Raw genomic sequence first — 23,239 nt, 5'->3', positions numbered from 1 at the left:
AGTGGTGAAGAGGATCAGAACACATTAGTGAGAGTAGCCAATGACATGGAAGTGAGGAATAGTGGTCTGTGTTCCTTGAAGGTACAGTAAAACCTGTGCAAGCTGAGCCTGTGTAAGGTGGAAACTTGTCAGAGAAGGAAAACTCAAATATCTTCCACTAAAACAAGCTATATAAAAGTGGTAAAACTGCACCCTGTCAAAGGCAGAACACTATTGAGACCTGGAAAAGGAAGACAGTTCCATCAAGTTCAAGCTGTCACAGGTTTCACTGTAGTATCATAGAGATTATTCCTGCCAGATTAGAGAAATGCGGAGTCAGAAGTGAAACAACACATCAAAGAAAATTGATGATGTAGGTTTTGAAGATATATCAAATTTCGAGTTAACTCTTAATAAAGGTCACAGATGGATAACTGGCAGGTAGGGTCGACAGGAGGACATCCAGGCTAAAGCAGAGTGAACACCTAGCATTTACTATGACAATCCTCTGGCCCTTCTAAGTGTATTCTCTGTCGTGAGCTGGTGCTTTTGAAGCGAAGGCAAAAGTTTCTATGCTTATATGAACCACTTAGCTTCAGAAGAAAAAGAATAACACAACATAAGGGAAACAAGGAAAACCGAAATTTCTCAAGAGAAACAACAAAGGAAAAGGGCTAAGAAGTAAAATTACAAAAGTAACTCAAAGTGTATGCTATGCTAACCCAAACGTATAAAACGTGTGATTTCCCTATGAGGCACAGAGATGCCTTTGTTGACTGGTATAACTGAGCGTGGTTTTCAGCATTTAAAAAATGGCTTGGAGTTCCAAACAGTGCATACTTCAGAATACCAAAGTTAGAGTACTTTACATAGCTTAAAGTAAGAGAAATAGCATTGGGTTTGGATTTGAATGGAAGTGATTTTTACTCTTTATTATGCCTTATACTATCTTGTTGGCACTGAAAATTAAGTAACCTTCCCAAGCCTCAGGTTCATCAACTGAAAATGGGGATAATATTACCTGACTCCTAGATTTGTTGTGAGGATCAAATGAAATGGTAAATGTAAAACACCTAGTTGATATTGTTGTTAGGTGCTGTTGAGTCAGTTCCAATTCATGGCAACTCTATGTACAACAGAACGAAACACTGCCCAGTTCTGCGCCATCCTCACAATCGTTGCTGTGATTGAGCCCTTTTTTGCAGCCACTTTTTTATGCCAATACATCTCATTGAGGGCCTTCCTCTTTTTTGCTAATCCTCTACTTTACCAAGCATGATGTCCTTTTTTAGGAACTGGTCCCTCCTGATAATGTGTCCAAAGTATGTGAGACCAAGTCTTTCCATCCTTGCTTCTAAGGAGCATTATAGCTGTTTTTCTTCCAAGACAAATGTGTTCATTCTTTTCACAGTCCATGGTATATTTTATACTCTTTGCCAACTCAATAATTTAAATGCATCAATTTTTATTCAGTCTTCCTTATTCATTGTCCAGCTTTTGTATGCATATAAGGAGATTGAAGACACCATGGCTTGGGTAAGGCACACCTTAGTCCTTAAAGGGACATCTTTGCTTTTTAACATTTTAAAGAAATCTTTTGCAGCAGATTTCCCCAATGCAATGGGTCATTTGATTTCTTGATTGCTGCTTCCATGGGCATTGATTGTGTATCCAAGTAAAATGAAATCCCTAACAATTTCAATCTTTTCTCCCTTTATCATGATGTTGCTTATTGGTCCAGTTGTGAGGATTTTTGTTTTCTTTATGTTGAGGTGTAATCTGTACTGAGGGCTGTAGTCTTGGATCTTCATCAATAAATGCTTCAAGTCCTCTTTTCACTTTCAGCAAGAAAGGTTGTGTCATCTGCATATTGCAGGTTGTTAACGAGTCTTCCTCCAGTCCTGATGCCATGTTCTTCTCTATTTAGTCCAGCTTCTCAGATTATTTGCTCAGTATACAGATTGAAAAAGTATGGTGAAAGAACAGAGCCCTGACACATGCCTTTTCTGATTTTTAAACCATACAGTCTTTCCTTGTTCTGTTCCAGGGACTTCTTCTTGGTCTATGTACAGATTCTTCATGAGAACAATTAAGTGTTCTGGAATTTCCATTCTTCACAGTGTTATCTGTAATTTGTTATGGTCCACACATTTGAGCGCTTTTGCATAGTCAATAAAACAGGCAAACATCCTTCTGGTATTCTCTGCTTTCAGCCAAGATCCACCTGAAATTAGCAGTGATATCCCTCATTCCATGTCCTCTTCTGAATCTGTCTTGAATTCCTGGCAGTTCTCTATCAGTGTACTGCTGTAACCATTTTTTAATTCTCCAGCAAAAATTTATTTGTGTGTGATATTAATGATAATTTCTGCATTCCATTGGATTACCTTTCTTTGGAATGCACACAAATATGGATCTCTTCCAGTTGGTTGGTCAGGCAGCTATCTTCCAAATTTCTTGGTATAGATGAGTGAGCACTTCCAGTGCTGCATCCATTTCTTGAAACATATCAATTGGTATGCTGTCAATTCCTGGAGCCTTGTTTTTTGCCAGTGTCTTCAGGACTTCTTCCTTCACTATCATCAGTTCTTGATCATATGCTACCTCCTGAAATTGTTGAACATCAACCAGTTCTTTTTTGGTCAGTGACTCTGTATTCCTTCCACCTTCTATTGATGCTTCCTGTGTTGTTCATTATTTTGCCCACAGAATCCTTTAGTATTGCAACTAGAGGCTTGAATTTTTCTTTCCATTCTTTCAGCTTGAGAATAGTTGAGTGTATTCTTCCCTTATTTCATTATAATTATATTCACATTTCATTATAATGCTTTGCATTCTCAAACCACCCTTTGAAATCTTCTTTTCAGCTCTTTACTTCATCATTTCTTCCATCTGCTTTAGCTAATCTACATTGAAGAGTAAGTTTCAGAGTGTCTTCTACGTTTGTTTTGGTCTTTGCTTTCTTTCCTGTCTTTTTAGTGACCTTTTGCTTTTTTCGTGTATGGTGTCTTTGATGTCACCCCACAGCTAATTTGGTTTTTGTTTATTAGTGTTTAGTATGTCAAATTTTTTCTTGAGATGGTCCGTAAATTCTGGTGGGATATACTCGAGGTGGTACTTTGGCTTTCATGAACTCGTTTTAATATTATTCAGCTACAACTTGAATTTGCATTTGAACTGCTGAAAGTCTGTTCTTCAATTGGCCCTTGGCCTTGTTCTGGATGATGAAATTGAACTTCTCCATTGTCTCTTTCCACAGATATAGTCAATTTGATTCCTGTGTATTCTATTTGGAGGCTCATGTGTATAGTCTCTGGTGTCATATTTTCCAACAACTGACTCTTCTTTATTCCCAAGTTTCACATTCCAATCACCAGTAATTATCAATGCACCTTGATAGCATGTTTGATGAATTTTAGATTGAAGAAGTCAATGATAGCATTTTAGTTTGTTATTTGCCACACTTTCCAAGGGATTCACTTGAAAGTGGGCAGTTTCTTTTGTTAGATTATTTCACTTTCTGCTATGATGTGGTTACCACTATACTGTTTCTTTAACTGACATACTTCTTTAGCTGAAAGTACTTTCTTCCAAATCCTTCCATATGAGACCTACTCCTTGAGAGCTTTCATTTCAATTTTTCTTCTTGCAGAGGTAAGCCTCTGTTTAATCTGCATTCAAAATCATGGGCTAAATGCCTTGCTCAAATTATAGTTTGTTCCTCTTTCTGAATATAGTGAATTTCTTGGATTTTTTAAATCTTATTTTAAACTATAGCAAACTTTATCATAAACCTATTATACTTGTTAAGTGCCAAACCTTATTTATTCTGAAGTACAATTTTTTTTAATACCATTTGACAATTCTATACTCCAAGATTCTATATGTAACACACACTCATCTAAGATAGTAACTCTTCTTATATTTTATTTTAGGGCACTCTATGATAAAAAATTAACATCTCTTTGTCTTCAAGCAAAGGAGCTTCGTTACTTTCCAAAAGCTCAAACTCATGCAACTAAACAGGAACTTTAGAACTGATGTCAATCAGTGATTCAAAATACTCTGTTAGGAAACAATTCCTTTATATATTTCTCCCACATATCTAAAGGTATTGTGCTTTCTCTGTACATAAATAATTCTATTTACATACATAATTTTATTAGATAATTCTACTAAGCTACCACAAACTGCATAGTCTGTTGACTTTCCAATAGTGAGGTTAAAGTTATAAATACTAGAAGACATAAACTGGAAGGACCCTGAAGTTGATTTAATCCATTTTAGAAGCAGCCAAGGTCCCAGAGTTTCAAAGACTTGCTCAAGGTTCCACACTGCCCATTAATACGATATTCTTTTCTTGAACCAGATTCTGTAACCCCCAGCCCAGCATTGTTTCTACATTACCTCAGATTTGAGTTGATCCACGCTGTTTCTCTCACATTTGTGAGATGACTGGCTGAGGTTGTCATCGTTTTTCTAAAGATATGTCTATCTACCCTCTTTAGCTCAACACAATCCATGTAATATTTTTTCCTGATGTCTCCTTTATTTCTGTCAGCCCTGGAAAGATGAGAAAAAATGCCAGGACCAGGCATTGCACTGACCCCATTGGAAAGCTTTTTCATCATAAACAGTAAATAGTTTTTGAACACTCACTGTAATTATGGCATACTTTGTCATTTTCTTTTCTCTCATTTCTGCTGTGTGTCTCCCTCTCAATTTGTATACCTCTTCTTTTTTTTTTTCTAGAGAGTTTCTTTTGCTTAAAATTTTCTTAGTTTTCTTACCCCCAAAGGAATAATTCCCCTGTGAGCCTGGTCTTATGTACAGGCATTTGCTTGTTGGGAAATGCAAACTTCACAGGCTGGCTGAACTTCGCATAGTTACTCCGTACTAGACTCCTCCATGATAGCAAGATAATCAAACTGCCTCTTACAAGAGAAATTTTATTTATTTAATAACAAACAAGAATTCCTATAGTTGTGTTACTTTCCATAAATAAATAATTTAAAAAGGAAACAGTCACAAATTTTCTGCTTTAGTTATCTAGCGCTGCTATAACAGAACTATCACAAGTGAATGGCTTTAACAAATAGAAGTTTATTCTTTCACAGTCTAGGAAGCTAGAAGTCTGAATTCAGGGTACCAGCTCCCAGGGAAAGCTTTCTCTCTGTGGCAGTTCTGGGGGAAGGTCCCTGTCATCAATCTTCCCCTGATTGAGGAGCTTCTCTGTGTAGGGACCCTGGGTCCAAAGGACGTGCTCCATTCCCAGCATTTCTTTCTTGGTAGTATGAGGTTCCACTCCTCTCTGCTTGCTTCTCTCTTTTATATCTCAAAAGAGATTGACTAAACATACAACCTAATCCTGTAGATTGAGCACTGCCTCATTAACATAACTGCCTGCAATCCTGCCTCATTAACATCACAGAGGTTAAAATTTATAACACATAGGATAATCATATCAGATCACAAAATGGTGGACAAACACAATATGGGAGTCATGGCCTACTCAAGTTAACACACGTTTTGGGGGACACAGTTCAATCCATAACAGTTACTCTGGCTATTGTATGTATGGTATAAATGCATATGCAAAGAAAAATCAGTTTAGTGAAAAGCAGAATCAAGCATAATGTCTACCATAGGTTTTAACGCATTGTGAAAATTGTAGTGCTATTTACTAAGACAAGAGAAGGAAAAGATTTTTGGGGGGTGAGTGTCAAGAATTTCACAATGCTTAATGGACACTCAAGTGAAGATGTCAGGTTGACTGTTGGATCTGTGGCACTGGAACTCCAAAGAAGGGATGAGAGTCATCACTGTATAGATGATATGTTGCAAATATTATGGTGTTTTTGATTTTATGTGTCAGCCTTCCTAGGTTATACCATTCACTTATTAATCAAACCATAATCTAGTTGGCGTTGTGAAGGTATTTTACATACGTGGTTTGCATCTACAACCAGGCGACTTTAAGTAAATGAGAATAACCTCAATAATATAAGTAGGCTTATTCCAATCAATTGAGGACCTTAAGAACAAAACCTGAAGGTTCCTGGAGAAGAATCTTTAAATCTTTGTTGAGCTTCTTTCTAGATATTCTGTCCTTTACTGAGAGTGATGTGTTGAAGTCTCCTACTATTATTGTGGAACTGTCAATTACTCTTTTCAATGCTGTTAGAGTTTGTTTTATGTATTTTGGAGTCCTGTCATTGGGCGCATAGATGTTTATTATGCTTAAGTTTTCAGGATGTATTGCCCCTTTAAACACTATATAGTGACCTTCTTTGTCTTTTATGGTGGATTTTGTTTTAAATTCTTTTGTCTGAGATTAGGATTGCCACTCCTGCTCTTTTTTGGTAGTTATTTGCTTGGTATGTTTTTTTTTTCCCATCCTTTGATTTTTAATAATTTTTTGTCTTTGTTTCTAAGGTGTGTCTCTTGTAGATAGCATATTGATGGATCCTGTTTTTTAATCCATTCTGTAACTCTGTGTCTCTTTATGGGTGCATTTAGGCCATTTACATTCAGTGTAATTATTGTTAGGTGTAAGTTTATTGCTGTCATTTTGTAGAGGTTTTTTTGTGGTGCTAAGATTTTCTTTGTTCCTCTTACTTTCCTGTCCTGGGTTCCTTTTTTTTTTTTTTGTGGATTTCATTTTAATTTCTTTTGTTTTTGTAGATTTTGTTTTCATTGAGACTTTATGTTTTTCTTATTTTGATGAGTAGGATTGTTAACTTTCTTTGTGGTTACCTTGAAATTAACCCTAATCTTCCTAGGTTTGAACTTGTCTATTATTACTTGGTATCACCTTGCCTTCCTCTCCATTACAAAGTTCTATACCTACACTGTTTATTCCTTCTTTAATTGTTCTTGCATTGTCGTCATATACAGATTGACATCCCTGGTTCCCTGTGGCAATTCTTTTAGTTTTGGAGGGTCCTTGAGAGTTCATTTCCTAGGATGGTATCTGGCTGGTACAATCTTCCATCCTATATTCAGGCTGTGGTCTGATGTTCTTTGTTCTCAGACCGAAGGACTCCCTTTAATAATTTTTTGTAAGTTTGGCTTGATTTTTACATATTCCCTTAATTTCTATTTATCTAGAAATGTTCTAATTTCGCCACCACATTTGAACAAAAGTTTTGCAGGATATATTATTCTTGGTTGGCAATTTTTTGTCTTTCAAGGTTTTATATATTTCATCCCATTGCCTTCTTTCCTGCATGGTTTCGGCTGGATAATCAGAGTTAGTCTTATTGTTTTTCCTCTGTATGTGACTTTTTTTTCCTTTTCTTTTTTCTTGAGCTGCTCTCAGAATTGTCTTTGGTTTTAGCAAGTGTGATTATGATAAGCCTTGGTGTTTTTCTTTTGGGATCTATTCTTAATGGGGTTTGTTGAGCTTCTTGGATGGTCAGCTTTTCATCTTTCATATTAGGGAAGTTTTCTGCCAGCAATTCTTCATTGATCCTCTCTGTGTTTTCCATTTTCTCCCCCTGTTCTGGAACTCCAATCACTCACAAATTTTTGCTTTTGACTGCATCCCACATAATTCTCAGGGTTTCTTTATTTTTCTTAGTTCCTTTTTCTGATATTTCTTCAAACAGCGCTGTATCCAAGTGTTTGTCTTCAATTTCACTGATCCTGTTTTTTTCCATCATGTCAAATCTCCTCAGCCCTTCTATGGCACTCTCCATCTCTCCATTTCTGATATCTTTTTGTTTATCTTTTGGATTTCTACCTGTTGTTTTTGTATGATTTCTAGTTGTGAATTTATTTTGACATTTTTTCCTGCATTATTTTCCTGATTTCTCCTATTTTTTGCCTGTATTTCCATGAATTTGTCCACCTTTTCCATAAATTTGTCTATTTTTTCCTCATTTTTGTCTCCTTTTTGCTTCAACTCTTGGATAGCTCTGAATATTAGAGATTTGAATTCCCTGTCTGGTAGTTCTAGTTCCTTTTCGTCTACTGGAAAGTCATCTGGTATTTTATTTTGATCACCTAGTGGAACCATCCTGTCCTATTTTTATATATGTCTTGATATTTTCTTCTATATTTGGGGATTCAGTAGTTATTGTCTTCATTTTTTGATTGTAGATTTGTTTGTTTCATCCTGCTTTTTTGTTTTATTTGGTCGTTTGAGCAGGAGGGCTGTGCATTCTTTGTCATTTGCTCACCTGTAGTCACAATAATTTTCACCTCCTTGTGCAATGGGCAGGCCCGGTCAATCAGTTTTGGTGCAGGGGAGGGGCTGGGATGGGTTGTTTGTGGGGCACGGTAGGGCTAACAGGGCAGGGCAAGAATCAGTGCTGGGCAGGTTCCAGCAGGCCATGCCTGTGCTGCTCAGGGATATGATGTTCAGTGCACGGTGCAAGTAGGCAGGAAAGAGGGGGAGGTTGTGATGTGTGAAGATAATATGGGTATGAGAAAGAGGTGAAACAGGAGAGAGAGATAGGAGACAAAAACAAAGGAAAAAGAAAAAAGGTGTGCTAAGGGAGCTTACCATTGGAGTGGAGAGATGAGAAACAGAAATGGAGAAAAGCAATAAGACAAAAATAAGAAAAAGGGAAAAAAGAAAAAAAATACCTAGATAAAAATTTGGAAAAGAAAAGCCCCCAGTGGTCCCACCAGTGTGGCCTTGAAGACTGTGGACCTGGCTCCCAGGCTGTGCAGGATATTCTGGCTGGAGGGGGTATGGATGTCACATGCACCAGGTATTCAGGAGACAGGAAAAGGAGGTAAGTATAGAGAGACATGAACTGAGAAATGAAAAAAGACAGAAAGGGGAAAATAGAGAAAAATAAAAGAATGAAAAAAAGTCCCCAGGGATCCCACCTATGCAGCTGCACAGATTAGGGGAGTGGCTCCTAAGCCATGCAGTGCAGCTGGGCTAGAAGGGGCTCCCAAACCACAAAAAAGGGAAAGAAAACATATGAACAAAACGAAACAGAGCAAAACAAGAAAAAAAAAAAAAACGGATCCCACCTGCATGGTGTTGTGGGCTGAGGCAGTGGTTCCCCAGTCAAGCAGGGCCCCACAACCTTTTGAGCAGAAACAAAGATGCCACACAGAGCCAAGTGTTTGAGAGAAAGGAGGCAGAAGTGGTTGGATGCAGGGAAGAAACTAGAAGAAACATCAGCTCAGGTAGCCACCCAGTGTGGGCGGGGCGAATCAAAGTGGCTCGGGGCCAAAGCAGTTGCCTCCTGGCCAATAGACTGCAGCTGGTGGGAAGCAAAGGAGGCCAAAGGCCGGGGGGTGGGGGGGGGGAGAAGGGTGGGGGTTGGAAAAGCATATATCGCTGGTTACCAGATGCTGGGAACTTCATGAAGCTGTTTTCTTGTAGTCCATGTCTGCTGATCTCCAATGTGTGTGGGGCAAATCTAAGCGGCAGAGATGCTGCACTTCCTGGCCAGCTGAGCCACCACAGCCAGCCTGGAAGCTTGAAGGCAGAACATCAGGGAGAGAGTGAGGGGTGGGAAAGCATGTATTGCTGGTTACCAGGTGATCTGTCTTCTGCTGGGAACTCTATGAAGCTGCTTTCCCATTCTCCTTGACTGCCAATCCCTGACAGGAGTCCAAGATGGCAAATCCACGCTGCATTAGCTGATAGGGTACCCTCACACATATCTCTCCTGGCTCTGTCTTCTCAGTTTCTTATTCTATTCGTTGTTTGGCTGAGTTCTTTATCTCTTCATTTGACACTTTGGGTTCCAGGAATGATGTTTGTCTCTGTTTTACTTAGTTTTTCAGGTCTTTGCTGTGGAGGGACAGCATGGTGCTTCTGTCTATGATGCCATGCTAACTGGAAGTGTGAATGCATTTTAGAGGGAGGAAATGGTCAGCTGTGACAAATAATAAAGAGAAGGCATAGAGTTTTTGGTAAAGTGAGGGCAGAACATTGTCCTTGGTCTTGACAACTTGCAGCTCATTGGTTATCTGATACGAAGGGTTTTAGTGGTGTGACAAGGAAGGAGGACAAATTGTGGTGGAGGTGAAGAGAGGATGGAAGCAGAGGAAAATGGCATCAGAGGGAAGAGACACCTAGTTTAAGAAGTTTGAGAAGCTTGGGAATGAAAGTAATGGGATTGTAGCTGATGAGATAATTGAGGTTAATGAAGTTAGATTTTCTTTTAAAAGATAGCTAAACAGAGGAGGGGCCAATAAGGTGGAGCAGTCAGATGCTTCCTATGGTCCCTTTTACATCAAAGACTCAAAAAAACAAGTGAATCAATTATATATGACAAGCTAAGAGCTCTGAACATCAAAGGAAAAGTTAAAGAACTGGACTGAGCAACAAGGGGAAGGAGAAATGGTTCAGAAGCAGCAAGGAGTTGCCAGACCTGACCCGGCAGGAAACAGCACCCCATAGGCTGATTCTGCTGTTGCGAGTGCCATGAGGCAAGCAGTGGCACACGGGACCCATTTTCCACATCGGGAGAGAATGAATGGCAGGGAGTCTGTTCAACCCTCCAGAACAAGCAAGAAGCAGCCTTCTATTGGCAAATAGATAAATACCTATTTCGCAGATCAAAAAATACCCTTTCAGGGAAAAAAAAATCTCTCCCACTTACAAGCTCCCTTCATGCTCATCACTAGATCCTAGCCAGCTGCATCCCCTGGTCCAGAAGAAGAACCCTGCACAAGCCTTGTACCATTTTCCTGGCCTTGTAGAGGGAACATATTAACAAAAAGAGAAAAAATAATGTCAGCTCCTGTAAGCTGAGAACTCAAGGCAGAAACAGCTCCTTTGACTAGGCACAGGCATAAGGGATCCATGGACTTTGAATGACTTTCACCCCTGCATAGGCCTGTGTGGGCCCATTTGAACAGAGTAGGCCCTCATTCACACAGTACAACAGGGTATATACCTGAAGTCTAACTTCAACTGTTTCAGCTACATGGTGGAGAGGCAGATTTGTGATATTTGACACTACTCTGCCTATTAAGCAGGGTCCTCACTTACCCACAACAGGGACCTGAGGAGCAGTGGCTCCACCCATGACATCTAGCCACCCGTGACAGGGATACAAGAATAAGTGGTGCCTTCCAGTCCTTACAGCCAACAGCATTGGGTGCCCATAGTCTGGCTGCAAAACCCATCCACCTGCACGCTTTGGGGAACAGGGAAATGCTTTCCTCACAGACACTGTTGTCAGCCCCTGCCTTGCTCAGCACATGACCCCCTACTGAAGCCAGGTACCTGTGCCTATACCAGTCACCCCTGCTTATCTAAAACTGTAGATGAAAACCTGCACCACACACTTTGTGACTGACTACCTGGACACTTGAACTGAATCCATAAAGGAAAGTGAATGGATTTTTGGGCTCACATACCTAGTAACAGCTCTAACCACTTGGAAACAGGATGTTAGAACTTCAGAGGCACCAATAATCAAACTAGCTCACTCAAGCAGCCTATTTGGGCATATCAAAACAAGAAGCTAGGACACAGTAAGCAAACATAAAATAAATAAATATAATAACTTATTGATGGCTCAGAGAAAACAGTCAATATCAAATCACATAAAAAGGCAGACCACGGTAGCTTCAGCAAGCTTCCAAAACAAAGAATCAAGAAGTCTTCTGGATGAAGAGAAATTCCTGGATTTACCAGAGGTAGAATACAAAAGACTAATATACAAAACTCTTCAAGAGATCAGGAAGGAGATCAGGAAAAACACAGAACAACCCAAGCAGCATATAACCAAAGCATTAGAGGAACTTAAGCAGATTAGACAAGAATACAATGATGAATTTAAGAGGCTGCAAGAATCCATACAGAGAAAACAAACAGAAATTCAGATGATCGACAACAAACTTTCAGAATTAGGCAATTCAACAGAAAGTCATAACAGCAGAACTGAGGCAATGGAAGTCAAAATTAATGACATTGAAGATAAAGCACTTGACACCAAATATTTGAGGAAAAATCAGATAATAGAATTAAAATTAAAGAAAAAACCCTAAGAATTATGTGGGACTCTATTGAGAGGAATAACCTACTAGTGGTTGGTGTAACAGAAAAGCAGGGAGGATAACAGAAAATACATAAAGAATTCTTAAAGATTTGTTGGCAGAAAACTTCCCTGATATTGTGAAAGATGAGAAGATATCTATCCAAGATGTTCATCAAACACGACACAAGGTAGATCCAAAAAGAAAGTCACCAGGACACAATCAGCCTTGCCAAAACCAAATATAAAGAGATAATTTTAAGAGCTGCTAGGGGTAAACTAAAAGTCACCTACAAAGAAGAGTCAGTAAGGCTAAGCTCAGACTACTCAGCAGAAACCATGCAGGCAAGAAGGCAATGGATGACATATATAAAGCCTTGGGGGAAAAAAAAAAGGCCAGCCAAGAATTATATATCCAGCAAAACAGTCTCTCAAATATGAAGACAAAATTAGGACATTTCCAGACAAACAAAAGTTTAGGAAATTTGCAAAAACCAAACTAAAATTGCAAGAAATACTAAACAGAGTCCTCCAGTTAGAAAGTCAATAAACATCAGATAACAACCCAAAACTAGAACACAGGATAGAGCAACCAGATATCAACTCAGACAGGGAAATTACAAAAATAAAACAAAGCTAAAATGCTCAAAACAGAGACATAGAGAGGTCATTATGTAAAAGATGAAAACATTAAAACAAAAAAGAGGGACAAAAAAATATAGTCATAGATCTTTCAGATGAAGAGGAAGGTAAGGCAATAAAAAAAAAAAAAGATTAAACTTAGAAAAATAGGGGTAAATATTAAGGTAACCACAAAGAAAACTAACAATCCTAAACATCAAAATGAACAGAACAAGACAAACATAAAGACTCAGCAAATACAAAATCAACAAAAAAGAAAATATCTAAAGAAAAATGACTCAGCACAGAGAATTAAATTACAGGAGGACATAACCATAATAAATATTTATGCACCCAATGACAGGGCTTCAAAATGCATAAAGCACACTCTAACAGGATTGAAAAGAGAGATAGATCTATAGTAATAGTAGGAGACTTCAACACACCACTTTTGGTGAAGGACAGAACATTCAGAAAGAAGCTCAGTAAAGATACAGAAGATCTAAATGCCACAGTGAACCAACTTGATCTCATAGACATATACAGAACACTTCAACCAACAGCAACCACGTGTACTTTCTTTTCCAACACACATGAGGCATTCTCCAGAATAGACCACATATTAGGCCATAAAGCAAGCCTTAACAGAATCCAAAACATTGAAATATTACAAACCATTATTTCTGACCATAAAGCCATAAAGGTAGAAATCAATAGCAGAAAAAGCAAGGAGAAAAAATTGAACACATGAAGACTGAACAACACCTTGCTCAAAAAGTATTGGGTTATAGAAGAAATTGAGGATGGAATAAGGAAATTCATAGAATGAAATGAGAATGAAAACACATCTTACCAGAACTTTTGGGACACAGCAAAAGCAATGCTCAGAGGTCAACTGATAGCAATAAATGCACACATCCAAAAAAGGAAAGGGCCAAAATCAAATAATTAACCCTACAACTCAAAAAAAAAAAAGAGAGAGCAGCAAAAGTATCCCTTGGGCACCAAAACAAAGCAAATAATAAAAATGAAAGCAGAATTAAATGAAATGGAGAACAGAAAAACAATTGAAAGAATTAACAAGACCAAAAGCTAGTTCTTTGAAAAGATCAATACAATTGGCCAAACTAACAAGAGAAAAACAGAAGAGTAGGCAAACACCCCAAATAAGAAATGAGATGAGTGATATCACAAGACCCAGCTGCAATCAGAATACTGTGAAAAATCGTACTCTAAGAAGTTTGAAGATTTACAGGAAATGGACAAATTTCTAGAAACACACTACCTACCTAAACTAACACAAACAGAGAAAGAACAGCTAAATAAACCTAAAAAAAGAAGAGATTGAAAAGGTAATTGAAAAACTCCCAACAACAACAATAAAAAAGCACAAGCACTGACAGTTTCACTGGAGATTTCTATCAAACTTTCAGAGAGGAGTTAAAACCACTAGTACTAAAGGTATTTCACAGCATAGAAAACTCATTCTATGAAGCCAGCATAACTTTGATTCCAAAACCAGGTAAAACCCACTGCCAATGAGTTGATTCCATCTCCTAGCGACCCTCTAGGGCAGAGTAGAAGTGCCCCATAGAGTTTCCAAGGAGCACCTGGGTGATTTGAACTGCCGACCTTTTGGTTAGCAGTCATAGCTCCTAACCATTATGCCATCAGGGTTTCCAAACCAGGTAAAGACACCACGAAAGAGAAAATTACAGACCAACATCCCTCATGATCTTAGAAGCAAAAATCCTCAACAAAATTCCAGCCAATAGAATTGAAAAACATATCAAAAAATATAATTCACCATGACTAAGCGGGATTCATACCAGGTATGTAGGGGTGGATGGAGACCCTGGTGGCATAGTGGTTAAGTGCTACAGCTGCTAACTAAAAGGTTGGCAGTTCATATCCACCAGGCACTCTTTGGAAACCCTGTGGGGCAGTTCTGCTCTGTCCTATAGGGTTGCTATGAGTCAGAATCAACTAGATGGCAATGGGGATGTAGGGGTGGTTCAAAATTAGAAAAACAATCAATGTAATCCATCACATAAATAAAGCAAAGGACAAGAATCACATGATCTTATCGATTGATGCAGAAAAGGCATTTGACAAGTCCACCATCCATTCATGATAAAAACTTGCGGCAAAATAGGAATAGAAGGCAAATTCCTCTACATAATAAAGGGCATTTATACAAGGCCAACGGCCAAGATCATCCTGAATGGAGAGAGTCTGAAAGCACCCCCTTTGAGAATGGGAACCAGACAAGGATGCCCTTTATCACTACTCTTATTCAACACTGTGCTGGAGGTCCTAGCCAGAGCAATTAGGCTAGAAAAAGAAATAAAGTGCATCCAAATTGGTAAAGAAGGGGACAAATTGTCTCTATTTGCAGATGACATGATCTAATACACAGAAAAACCTAAAGAATCCTTAAGAAAACTACTGAAAATAATATAAGGTTTCAGCAAAGTATCAGGGTACAAGATAAACATATGAAAATCAGTTAGATGCCTCTACATCAGGAAAGAGAATGTCAAAGAAGAAATCACCAAATCAATACAATTTACAATAGCCTCCAGGAAGACAAAAAATTTAGGAATAAATCTAACCAGAGATGTAAAAGACCTATACAGAGGAAACAATAAGACAATAGTGGAAGAAACCAAAAGAGACATACATAAGAGGAAAAACAAACCTTGCTCGTGGATAGGAAATCCCAACGTTGTGAAAATGTTGTTTTTAGGTGCTCCCAGTTATCTAGTTTCTTTTCTGATGTTTGTGCACTGTTGGTAATGTTTTGTATTCTGTTCATCCCATGTATAAGGGGTCCAAGTGTTGTCCCTATTTTTTCTTCCATAATCTTTGAAATTTTCTATTTTCTATTTAGGTCTTTAATCCCTTTTGAGTCAGTTTTTGTGCATAGTGTGAGGTATGGGTCTTGTTTCGTTTCTTTGAAGATGGATATCCAGCTATGCCAGCACCATTTGTTAAACATACTGTCTTTTTCCCATTTAACAAACTTTGGGCCTTTGTCAAATATCAGCAGCTCATAGGTGGATAAATTTATGTCTGGATTCTCAATTCTGTTCCATTGGTCTACATATCTGCTGTTGTACCAGTACCAGGCTGTTTGGACTACTGTGGCAGTATAATAGTTTCTAAAATTAGGTAGTATGAGGCCTCCAATTTTGTTCTTCTTTTTCACTAATGCTTTACTTATCCCAGGCCTGCCCCCTTTCCATATGAAGTTGGTGATTTGTTTCTCCATCTCATTAAAAAATACCTTTGGGATTTGGATAGGGATTGCATTGTATCTGTGGATTGCTTTTGGTAGAATAGATTCCCTGATGCTGTTCTTTGGCAAGACTGTGGCAGGGCTTATTGTAGTTCCCCAAGACATGGCAGCTTCAGAAAAAGAAGGCAAGCACAGTTGTGTGCCCCTGACTCTGTGGCGTGTCTATAGCAGGGTTGGCTGTGGCATTTAGGAAGAGGCTACTTCAGTGAAAGAAGGCAACCAAAGTGCCAGCACCCTGACCTCTGGTGTGAAGCCCGCAGGACTGGTGGTGGAGTTTAGGACACAGATGCTTCAGCAAAAGAAGGCAAGCATGGGATGCAACCCTAACCCCCTGGGGCAGTCTTGGCAAGGTTCCAACCAGCACACACAGGCTACTCACACCTCTGGATTCTGAGATAAAACGGTACTCTCGACACAAGATAAATGATTTTATCTAATTTACCATGCACAGATCTAATAATAGCTCCTTCTTTTGAAAGATCTCTATCCTGTCTATCTGATCCCTCCCTCCTCTGCCCAGCCAGCTTCATTAATAGTTGATTTCCCTGGGCCTGAGATAGAACCTGCTGTGCTCCCAGAGCCATTCTCCTAGCTTGGAAGAAGGAACAAATTAACAAAAGGGGAAAAAAATACTCCGCAGACCCCCCCCTAATCTGGAAGCTAAGAGCAGAAGCAGCTCCAGTCCAAGCATAAGTGATCCACAGGCTTTGTCTCTTACCCCTACATGGATCAAGGTGGCTATTATATTGCAAGAGCAAATCGGTTTGAGGTCTGACTGTAACTGTTTTAGCTCTGCAGGGAGAGGCAAGTTTTAGAGGTCTGATACCACTCTGCCTATTAAACAGGGGTTTTTTTTTTCACCTACCCACTGCAGGGGCCTGAGGACTGGAGGTTCCATCCACACCATCTAGCCACCCACAAAAGGATAGTGGTGCCTACCAGTCCTTACAGGTATAAACATTGGGTACCTAAGGTACAGTTGCAGAGCGTACCCACCAGAGTGCTCTAAAGAACAGGGACACTCCTTCCTCACTGATATTTGGGGGAAGGTTGTCCGTCCCCTGCCCTCCTCAGAGTGTGACCTCCTGCTGCTACCAGAAACCAGTGCATACACCCATCACCACTGCTTCTCTAAGGTAGTAGGTGAGAGCCTACACAACACATTAGGTGACCGACTATCAAGACACCTGAGCTGAATCTATACCAGAATAGTGAATGGACTTCTAGGCTTATATACCTGGTAACAGCTCTGGCCATCTGGTAACAGGACATTAGTGCTTCAAACGCTCCAATAACAAAGTGAGATCACTCTAGTAGCCTATTTGGTTATATCAAAACAAAATAAAGCAAGAAACTAGGACACAGTGAGCAAACATAAAATAAATTAATATAATAACTTATAAATGGCTTGGAGACAACAGTTGACATCAAATCACATAAAGAAGCAGACGGTGATTGCTTCAACAGACTCCCAAAACAGAGGATCAAGGAATTTCCTGGATGAAGATGTATTCCTGGAATTACCAGATGTAGGATACAAAAGATTAATATACAGAACTGTTCAAGACATCAGGAACGAGATCAGGCAACAAACATAAAAAGCCAAGGAACACGCAGATAAAGCAGTTGAGGATAATAAAAAGATTATTCAAGAACATAATGAAAATTTAATAAACTGCAAGAATCCATAGAGAGAAAACAAACAGAAATTCAGAAGATAACAATAAAATTACAGAATTAGACAATTCAGTAGAAGGAGGAGCAGAACTGAGGAAGAGGAATGCAGAATTAGTGAGATTGAAGATAAATCACTAGGCACCAATATATTTGAAGAAAAATCAGATAAAAGAATTTAAAAAATGAAGAAACCCTAAGAATCATGTGGGACTCTGTCAAGAAGAATAACTTGCGAGAGATTGGACTACCAGAACAGAAAGGGATAACAGAAAATATGGAGAGAATTGTTGAAGATTTGTTGGCAGAAATCTTCCCTGATATCGTGAAAGATGAAAGGATGTCTATCCAAGATGCTTATGGAACCCCATACAAGGTAGATCCCAAAATAAAGTCACCAAGACATATTATTATCAAACTTGCAAAAACTAAAGATAAAGAGAAAATTTTAAAAGCAGCCAGGGATAAGTGAAAAGTCACCTAAAAGGTGAATCAATAAGATTAATTTCAGACTACTCGGCAGAAACTATGCAGTCAAGAAGGCAATGGCATGACATATATAAAGCATTGAAGGAGAAAAATTGCCAGCCAAGAATCATATATCCAGTAAAACTGTCTTTCAAATATGAAGGTGAAATTAAGACATTTACAGATAAACAGAAGCTTAGGGAATTTGCAAAAACCAAAATAAAACTACAAGAAATACTATAGGGAATTCTCTGGATAGAAAATCAATAATGTCAGATATCAACCCAACACTAGAACACAGAAGAGAGCAACAAGATATAAACTCAGATAGGGAAATCAGAAAAAATAAATCAAGATTAAAAAAATGCTCAAAGCAGGGAATCAATGATGTCATTAAGTACAAGACGACAATCATCAATACAAAAAAAAAAAATAAAGTAGGCATAGAGCTTCAACATGGAGAGGAAATCAAGGTGATATAGCGAGATATAAGTTAGGTTTAAACTTAGAAAAATAGGGGTAAATATCAAGGTAGCCACAATTTTATACTTCAAAATAAAAAAAAATAAAGACTCAGCAAAAACAAATTCAATCACAAGGAAAAAGAGGAACACACAATTTACAAAGAAAAACTTAGCACAAAAAAGTGAGTGGAAAAATGAAACTGGCAACAACACACAAAAAAGGCATCAAAATGACAGCACTAAACTCATACCTATCTATAATCATGCTGAATGTAAATGGACTAAATGCACCAACAAAGAGACAAAGTGGCAGAATGGATTAAAAAAAACACAATCTGGCTATATGCTGCCTACAGGAGATGCACCTCAGACTTAAAGACACAAACAAACTAAAATTGAAAGGATGGAAAAAAATATAGCAAGAGAACAACAATCAAAATGAGCAGGAGTGGCTATACTAATTTCTGACAAAACACACTTCAAACTTAAATCTACCACAAAGGATAAGGAAGGACACTATATAATGATTAAAGTGACAGTATAAGAGGAAGATATTACCATACTTAATATTTATGCACCCAATGACAGGGCTTTAAGATACATAAAACAAGTTCTAACAGCACTGAAAAGTGAGATAGACAGCTCCACAATAACAGTAGAAGACTGCAACCACCACTTTCAGTGTAGGACAGAAATCCAGAAAGAAGTTCAATAAAGACACAGAAGGGCTAAATGCCACAATTAACCAACTTGAATTCATAGACATATACAGAACACTCCACCCAACAGCAGCCAAGTATACTTTTTTTTTTTCCAGTACACATGGGACATTTTTAAGAATAGACCACACATTAGGCTTTAAAGCAAAGCTTAACGGAATCCAAAATATCAAAATATTACAAAGCATCTTCCCTGACTGTAAGGCCATAAAAGTAGAAGTCAATAACAGAAAAAGCAGGGAAAAGAAATCAAACACTTGGAAACTGAACAATACCCTGCTCAGAAACAACTGGGTTATAGAAGACATCAAGGATGGAATAAAGAAATTCGTAGAATCCAACGAGAATGAAAACCCTTTCTATCAGAACCTTTGGGACACAGCAAAAGCAGTGCTCAGAGGTCAATTTATATCAATAAAATATACACATCCAAAAAGAAGAAAGGGCCAAAATCAAAGAATTATCCCTACAACTTGAACAAATGGAATGAGAACAACAAAAGAAACCTACAGGCACCAGAAGAAAGGAAATAATAAAAATTAGAGCAGAATTAAATGAAATAGAAAACAGAAAAACAGTTGAAAGAATTAACGAGTAAAAGCTGGTTCTTTGAAAAGATTAACAAAATTGATAAACCTTTGGCCAGACCACAAAAGAAAAACAGGAGATGAAGCAAATAACCTGAATAAGAAATGAGGTGGGTGATATCACAACAAACCAAACTGAAATTAAAAGAATCATAACAGAGTACTATGAAAAGATGTACTCTAACAAATTTGAAAACCTAGAAGAAATGGACAAATTTCTAGAAACACAATACCTACCTAACTAACACAAACAGACACAGAACAAGTAAATAAACCTATAACAACAGAAGGGATTGAAAAAGTATTCAAAAACTCCCAATGAAGAAAAGCCCTGGCCCTGACGGCTTCACTGGATAACTTTACCAAACTTTCAGAGAACTGTTAACACCACTACTACTAAAGGTATTTCAAAGCATAGAAAAGGATGGAATACCCTCAAACTCATTCTATGAAGCTAGCATAACCCTGATACCAAAACCAGGTAAAGACTCCACAAAAAAAAAGAACATTACAGGCTTATATCCCTCATGAACTTACACGCAAAAATTCTCAACAGAATTCTAGCCAATAGAATTCGAAACCATATCAAAAAAAATAATAATAATAATTCACCATGACCAAGTGAGAATCATACCAGGTATGCAGGGATGGTTCAACATTAGAAAGACAATCAGTGTAAGCCATTACATAAATAAAACAAAAGACAAGAACCACATGATCTTATCAATTGATACCAAAAAGGCATTTGACAAACTCCAACACCTATTCATGGTAAAAACTCTCAGGAAAATAGGAATAGGAGGAAAATTCCTAAACATTATTACAGGTATTTATACAAAGCAAACAGCCAACATCATCCCAAATGGAGAGAGATTGCAACCATTCCCGTTGAAAACAGGAAACACACAAGGGTGCCCTTTATCACGACTCTTATTCAACATTGTGCCGGAGGTCCTAGCCAGAGCTATAAGGCTAGATAAAGAAATAAAGTGCATCCAAATTGGCAAAGAAGAGGTAAAAGTATTTCTGTTTGCCAATGACATGATCTTATACCGAGAAAAACCTAAAGAAGCCTTAAGAAAACTACTCAAACTAATAGAATTCAGCAGAGTTTCAGGATACAAGATAAACACACATAAATCAGTTGGATTTCTCTACATCAACTAAGAGAGTGATGAAGAGAAAATCACCAAATCAATACCATTTACAATAGCCCCTAAGAAGATGAAATACTTAAGAATAAATGTAACCAGAACTGTAAAAAACCTATACAAAGAAAACTACAAGACACTACTGCAAGAAACCAAAAGAGACCTTCATAAGTGGAAAAGCATACCTTGCTCATGGATAGGCAGACTCAACATCGTAAAAATGTTCTGCCCAAAGCCATCCCGATCCAAATACCAGTGACATTTTTTAATAAGATGGAGAAACAAATCACCAACTTCATATGGAAGGGAAAGATATATGCACACCCATGTTCATTGCAGCACTGTTTACAATAGCAAAAAGATGGAAGCAACCAAGTTGCCCATCAACATATGAATGGATAAATAATGGTATATTCACACAATGGAATACTATGCATCAATAAAGAACAGGGATGAATCTGTGAAACATTTCATAACATGGAGGAACCTGGAAGGCATTATGCTGAGTGAAGGACAAATACTGTATGAGATCACTATTATAAGAACTCAAGAAATAGTTTAAACAGAGAAGAAAATATTCTTTGATGGTTACAAGAGGAGGGAGGGATAGCGAGGGAGAAGGGTTTTCACTAATTAGATAGTAGAAGAGAGCTAATTTAGGTGAAGAGATGGACAACATACAGTACAGGAGTGGTCAGCACAACCGGACTATACCAAAAGCAAAGAAGTTTCCTGAATAAACTGAATGCTTCGAAGGCCAGAGTAGCAGGGGCGGGGTTTGGGGGCCATGGGTTCAGGGGACATCTAGGTCAATTTGCATAATAAAAACTATAAGAAAACATTCTGTATCCCATTTTGGAGAGTGGCATCTGTGGTCTTAAATGCTAGCAAGTGGCCATCTAAGATACAAACTTTGGTCTCAACCCACCTGGAGCAAAAGAGAATGAAGAACACCAAAGACACAAGTATCAGCCCAAGAATCAGTATGGGCCACATAAATCAAAGACTACACCAGCCTGAGACCAGAAGAACTAGGTGGTTCCCAGCTACAACTGATGACTGCCATGACAGGAAGCATAACAGAGAATCCCTGAAGGAGTGGGAGAGCAGTGGGATGCAGACCCCAAATTGTAGTGAAAAGACCGGACTTAATGGTCTGACTGAGACCAGAGGGATCCTGGAGGTCATGATCCCCAGACTTTCTGTTAGCCCAAGGCAGGAACCATTCTCAAAGCCAACTCTTCAGACAGAGATTGGACTGGACTACAAGATAGAAGATGATACTGGTGAGGAGTGGGCTTATTGGATCAAGTAGACACATGAGACTATCTGGGCAGCTCTCCTCTGGAGGGCAGATGTCAAGGCTGAGGGGGACAGAAGCTGGCTGAATGGACATGGAAACACAGGGTGGAGAGAAGGAATGCGCTGTCTCATTAGGGGGAGAGCAACTAGGAGTATATAGCCAGGTGTGTGTACGGTTTTGTGTGGGAGACTGACTTGATTTGTAAACTTTCACTTAAAGCACAATAAAAATTTAAAAAATGGGCAATGGATGTGAACAGGCACGTCACCAAAGAAGACATTCAGGTGGCTAACAGATACATGAAGAAATGCTCACGGTGATTAGCCATTAGACAAATGTAAATCAAAAGTATAATGAGATACTATCTCACCCCAACAAAGCTGACATTAATCCAAAACACACAAAATAATAAATGTTGGAGAGGTTGTGAAAAGACTGAAACATTTACACATTCCTGGTGGGAATGTAAAATGGTACATCTACTTTGGAAATCAATTTGGTGCTTCCTTAAAAAGCTGGAAATGGAACTACCACAGGATCCAGCAATCCCACTTCTTGGAATATATCCTAGAGAAATAAGAGCCATCACATGAATAGCTTTATGCACACCCATGTTAACAGCAGCACTGTTCACAATAGCAAAAAATGGAAACAACCTAGGTGCCCATCAACTGATGAGTGAATGAACAAATTATGGTATATTCACACAGCGGAATACTACACAACGGTAAAGAACAATGATGAATCCGCGGAACACAACATTTAGGAATCTGGAAAGCATTATGCTGAGTCAAATTTGTTATTTGTAAAAGGACAAATACTATAGCAGACCACTAATATAAGAACTCAAGAAAAGGTTTAAATACAGGAGAAAACATTCTTTGATGGTTACCAGGGTGGAGAGGGTGGGGATAGGGTACATTCACTAATTAGGTAGTAGACAACAATTATCTGAGGTGAAGGGAAGGACAACACATGATACAGGGAAAGCCAGCACAACTGGACTAAACCA

Source organism: Elephas maximus, chromosome 26 (genome assembly GCF_024166365.1).
Source record: "Elephas maximus indicus isolate mEleMax1 chromosome 26, mEleMax1 primary haplotype, whole genome shotgun sequence".
NCBI lineage: Eukaryota > Metazoa > Chordata > Mammalia > Proboscidea > Elephantidae > Elephas > Elephas maximus.
Note: the sequence above shows the minus strand (reverse complement) of the source record.